The sequence below is a fragment of the Triticum dicoccoides genome, chromosome 1A (assembly GCF_002162155.2).
Source record: "Triticum dicoccoides isolate Atlit2015 ecotype Zavitan chromosome 1A, WEW_v2.0, whole genome shotgun sequence".
NCBI classification, from domain to species: domain Eukaryota; kingdom Viridiplantae; phylum Streptophyta; class Magnoliopsida; order Poales; family Poaceae; genus Triticum; species Triticum dicoccoides.
This window is the reverse complement of record NC_041380.1, coordinates 597,856,111-597,861,785: the sequence shown is the minus strand read 5'-3', so window position 1 is coordinate 597,861,785 and position 5,675 is coordinate 597,856,111. Positions and strand designations below refer to the sequence as shown.

At 47.1% G+C, this 5,675-nt stretch overlaps 2 long non-coding RNA genes across 2 annotated transcripts; one reads left to right on the top strand and one right to left on the bottom strand.

Moving 5' to 3' along the window:
- Positions 1-1,676: 1,676 nt before the first annotated feature.
- LOC119348999 lies at positions 1,677-2,179 on the top strand. The gene is made up of 2 exons (XR_005169195.1): positions 1,677-1,792; positions 1,896-2,179. It is a non-coding gene; the product is annotated as an uncharacterized LOC119348999 (long non-coding RNA).
- A 93-nt stretch (positions 2,180-2,272) lies between these two features.
- Positions 2,273-2,985, bottom strand: LOC119349008. Its single transcript, XR_005169198.1, has 2 exons — positions 2,633-2,985; positions 2,273-2,484 (listed from the first exon to the last, which is right to left on the bottom strand). It is a non-coding gene; the product is annotated as an uncharacterized LOC119349008 (long non-coding RNA).
- Positions 2,986-5,675: the final 2,690 nt, after the last annotated feature.

Below are 5,675 nucleotides of genomic sequence, written 5' to 3'. Positions count from 1 at the left end.
TTCCCCCCAAGTGCTAATCCAACTAGGGAAAGGGGGAGTCCTACTCCCGGTAGGAGTAGGACTCCTCCGGCGCGCCTCCTCCTAGGGCCGGCCGCACCCCCCTTGCTCCTTTATATACGGGGGCAAGGGGCACCTCTAAACACACAAGTTGATCTTCGTGATCGTTCTCATAGCCGTGTGCAGTGCCTCCCTCCACCATAATCCTCGATAATATTGTAGCGGTGCTTAGGCAAAGCCCTGCGACTGTAGAACATCAAGATCGTCACCACGCCATCGTGCTGACAGAACTCTTCCCCGACACTTTGCTGGATCGGAGTCCGGGGATCGTCATCGAGCTGAACGTGTGCTAGAACTCGGAGGTGTCGTAGTTTCGTTGTTTGATCGGTCGGGCCGTGAAGACGTACGACTACATCAACCGCGTTGTCATAACGCTTCCGCTTTCGGTCTACGAGGGTACGTGGACAACACTCTCCTCTCTTGTTGCTATACATCCCCATGATCTTGCGTGTGCGTAGGAAATTTTTTGAAATTACTACGTTCCCCAACATCCTCGAGCAGTCGAAGCGGTTGACACACAGGATGTCATCAGCCGGTGATGGGAAGCTTTTTTCAAAAAAAATTCCTTTTGTTTTCTTTTTTTGGTTTTATTGAAAATTTATAAATTTGTTTTTTACAGGCAAGAACTTCTCAAGTTTGTAACCTTTTTAACATTTGTGAACTTCTTTTAAATTATGGAACATTTTTTCAATTATTTTTTAAATTTTCCAAATTAATGGTTTTTTGTATATATAAAATTCTTAAAATTTTCAACTTTGTGAACATTTTTCAAATTCGTGCTTTTTTCAAATGTGAAAACTTTTTGATATTCATTAAAGAATCTCAAATCCGTGAATTTTTTTCAAATTCACGAACATTTTTTATTTCCATAAACATATTTTAAATTTAGGAAACCGTTGCCATTGTTTTCTTTCTTCAATGCGCCTAGTAAGCAAAGGCCGCCGTGCGGTGGCCAGAAAGCGTGGGATTCCATAGGATGTCGTCCTCAGTGAGCTCATCAAGATGGACCTCGTCGAGAAGCATCCAAAGGATGAAGAACTATTTAATATGTTAGATGGAAACAATAGTGGGAGGAGGTTTGATCTTGAGGATCTAAGCGTTACTCTTGAGGGCCTCCCTCACCTTTCAATTCTTCCATGCAGAGGCCTCGTATATGAGTGGAGAGATGTCCTTGGGCTTACGGCCAAGAAGTCAAGGAGAGTCCCAGAACGGCGTCCTTGCGCCGTTTTCAACGATGATGATGGTAGAGGCATAGAAAAAGTTGAGGTCTTCCTTGTCACACGGGTTTCCATGCCCAACCCACAACTTAGTGGACGCCTTCCATTCAAACCAAGGCCAACACAAATGCAAAGCATGCGCAAACTAGTTTTTTAGTTTCCCTATGTACCAACTGGAAATACAAGGTTCAAAAATAAAACTGGAAATACATCATGTGATCCGTTGGCTAATTGTCCTTGTCAATTTTGGGGTATGAAATTAATGTTATCTATATTTGGACACATGTTAATGGATTTAATGTGATTAATTTGGCGCCATATTTTTAATGGCATTCCTAAATTAACATATCGGATTGGTATCAACCCAGTATAAAAAGGCTTGACATTTCATATCTTCTCCATCTCATCCTACAACCGGGACAACTATCAGCAGCATCTTGTGTCAACACCATACTAAGCCAAGATGAGGGTAACCCTTATGCTACTCCTGACCCTCACGTTTCTCGTGCTACCATCAGGTACAGTATATTCTTATAGTACCTTGCTTAATGATTTTTCTCCATCAAATTTTGCCAATAACAATGGTTTTTTTTCCTCTTCCTGCCGATTGGTATATTTCAGATGCTGAAACAACTTGTAGTTCCAGGGATTGGCCCCCGGGGGGTACAGCGTGTGATAGAAGCGAGTGTGAGGACAAATGTAAGAACTATTATAATGACTATTACCAGCATTCTACTTGTGTAGGTCTCTGTAGTTGGACTTCCATCTGTACAGACAATGGGTGCCATTGCTCAATTTGTGATGATCACAGCCATCCATTCGGGCACTGAATAAACTGATCCTAACTATGTATCCTGAAATGGTTTCCTCATTGAAATAAGAGAGATATTAATTGCAATGGTTTAGCACACGCTTGTAACAATCCCACAATATGTGTTGAATTCTTGCATGCGTAGACTACAGACATTGACATTCCAATCAGTGGCGGCTCCAGGAAATGAAGGCTGGGTATTCACCCAAAAAAACTTTTGCTCTAAATATAGTATAGTATGAACCAAACAACAGACCACTAGCAATATATGAACAAAACAACACTAGGATTGCTCTCAACCTCAACAGAAAGAGAAGTTGGTGTGGATGTAGAGGTAATTTTCTTTGCCTTTGAAGATATGTCCCACAATTGAAATAAGGTAACATCCTTCTTTCTCATCTACATCACAATCACATAAAACAAAGTAAAATCAGTGGCAATGTGGCATGGACCGGTCAATATTGGACAAACAAGCAATTCAATTTCAGTTTACTTGCAATCACTGAAAAAAGCTACAGATTTGTGGGAAAACAGAGGGAAACAATACCTTCAGTAGACCGAGGGCGGAGGTGAGCGTAAGGGCCGGGGTCCGGGGAGCAGGGGACGCCGGAGGCTGACTGGTGCCTGGCGGAGCGCCGGAGCACCGGAGCCGCGCCGCTGCTGAAGCCGGACCGGAGGGCGAACGGGCGAGGGCAGGCCGGCAGCGGCAGGGGAGGGAGAGGCGGAGAGCCTGAGCTAGAGAGGGCCGGCCGGAGCGCGGAGGGGAGGGGACCGAGCCACCAAGGTCCGAGGGGCGAGCCGGTGAGGGAGGCAGGAGAGGGCCGGCGGAGCCGGATCTAGGGGAGGCTGAATCGGGGTCGGGGGAGGGAGCTAGCAGTTAGGTTAGGGAAGGGGATCGATTGGAGGCTGGAGCTGCTACTCGCGCGCGTAACCAGACACCGAGTCTGGTCATGTGCGTAGCTGCCGTGGCATATTTCCAGATTCTACCGTATAGCGTATACATATTATATGTAGTAATTTTTTTCGACGTGAAATTCTTGGGTATTCCAGGAAAGTCCCAGGAATACCCAGCGCCGCCACTGATTCCAATGTGTACTTGAACGGAGTCTCAAGGACACCTTTGCCTTCCAGCCGTGTCTCAAGGGCGCCTTTTTTCGGAACAGCGTCCTTGGATATGAGAGGAAGGAAGGAAGGAAAAACTTGTCGTCATCGATGGATGGATCGCTCGCTCGCGGGTGCTCCTTTGTTTTTGGTTTGTTTGAAAAATTAAACCAAATCAAATCGAAACGATGATGCCTAGCTTGACCTCGATGATGCTCCTTTTCCTCATTTTCTCAAGCATATAAACAGATATGAAAAAGATTTATTCTGATGAAACGGAGACACAAGCACAAAAAACATGTACAATTGTCAATCTGTAAATGGTCGTAGCCCAGAAAGTATGATGGTGCTGAATGGTGTCTTGCTCACGAGGATTTAACAACCATGCTGGTGCATTAATGATTTGTCTTCACACACCAAGTAGTCGAAAATGTGATCCTACTCCTCCTTTTGGCAACTTAATTACCTGGTACTTTTCACTCAAATTTGTTCTGTAAAAGATAATCACTGCTTATGATTAATTGCTAAAATTCTTCCTTTTTTACGGAAATACTGAGAAGAATAAATCTGAGTGTCTGAGTGTGAGTATTACCTTTAAAGAATTATATAAATTAAAGGCCGATGCTAGGAGCCGGCGCACCAGCCGATTTTTTTTTTGGCCGGTCGGCCCACAACCGCTCGATTCAGCCCATGTGACCGTTCAATTGGATCCGTGCATCGTCTTCTTCCTTTTCCCTATCGTCTTCAATTCAGATCCAGCGTCCCCCCCTCCATTCCCCGCATCGGTGGGCGTCGGCCGCCTGCGATGCCGCGCTCATCCCTAGGTCGCCCCGCTTGTCGGCCACCCACGCCGCCGATTTTTTGTCGAAAGAGACCCTCTTCCCACTGGAATTGCCAAAAGAGACCTCCTGCGGACGAAATTGACAAAAGAGACCCCCTCACTAGTGGCGGCAGGCGACACGTGTCACCTGCTGCCACGCCATGAGGCGGCGGGCCCGACCGCCACCGCAGGAGGCGGCCGCGCGGGGCACAACGGCCTTCGTACAGTGCAGCGTGCCGCGATGGAACGGGCCGGGCCAGGTGGGCCCGGCCGCCACCGGGTGAGGCGGCCGCCGCTGCCGCTGTCACTCCCCGGCCGACACGAACTGCTGCGCGCGGGCCGAGCAGGTGGGCCACGCCGCCACTAGCCGAGGCGGCACATCTTGTGCTGCTGCACGCGCCACAGTGCGCAAACGCCGCTGATTCCGAGGCGCGACAGCGACACTGACAGCGGTGACTCCGACGCGCGGGAATATGGACCCTGATGCCCTGCTTTTGGTTCTTTCGCCCAGGAATCAGTCCTGCCTTTGCTTCTTTTGCCTCAGCGGATGCGATGGCACTGGGAATCTGATGCTGCAGGAAGCTGTTGTGCCGACACTACAGGGATCCTAAATTTCCCCCCTTAATTTTCTCGCCATCATTTATCGTCTGAGCTTATAAAAGGAGACACCGAGGCTCTCGTCCAGCCATCCTCGAAATCGGCACTGCGCAAAGTGTGTAACACATTTTTTCAGTCGGTATGAGTTTGCCTTGCTCGGATCAAAGCATTAGGCCGAGGAAAATGAAGAATGCAAGTTTGCCTCCGGGGGTGGCAGTCCTGCGGTGTTGGTGTGGCAATCTTTGCAAGGTGAAGGAGGTTACGGATTTTTCAGATTGGTTGGGCATGAAGTTTTTCATGTGCGCCAATTATGAGGAAGATCCACCCATAGCTATTTCAGAGTACGACAAGCCTCCGGTATGCTTTAACCATCACAAATAGGTATTGTTGGTATTTTGATAGATTCTTTAATAACATTCTTGTTTCTTGTTGTAGTCTCCTCCGCCTCTGTGCATGTACTATCGTTGGATTGACACGGAGATGCCGGCTTGGGCAGTGACTGAGATTCGTGAAAGAAGTCGCCGTGCGTGGAATAGTTTCTATGTGGAAGAGCGACGCGAGAAGGCGGAAGCTGAGGAGAAAGCGGGGCAAGAGAGAGAGTTAAAAGAATACTATGCGGAGCAACACCGGTTTTTTCAGGATTTAGGAAAGAAAAACAGGGAAGAGGCTCGTCGCAAGGAGGAGCAGGAACGACAGCGAAAGGAGGCTCGTGAGGCGGAGAGGCAGAGAAAGAAAGAAAGGGCTTGTCAGGCCAAGGCAGCAGAAGAAACTGGCGATGGAAAAGGAAAATATCCACGTTGGACTCAATAGATTCCTGTGGTAGTATTTTAAATTTCGCAATCATTTGTATCTTTATTTCTGCAGTTTAATGTAGCTTTATTTCAGTAGTTAAATGTAGCTTTATTTAAATTCTACGATGTATCGTATTTTCAGTTGTATGTTGTTGTGTTGTATCTTATTTTCAATTATACCTTGTCGTGATGGAAAAAAAAATAGTTTTAAAATAAAATAATGGCATGAAGCGGCGATTCGGTGCCCGAGCGCAGCTGCTCCCGAAATTGCTTGCGTCCGT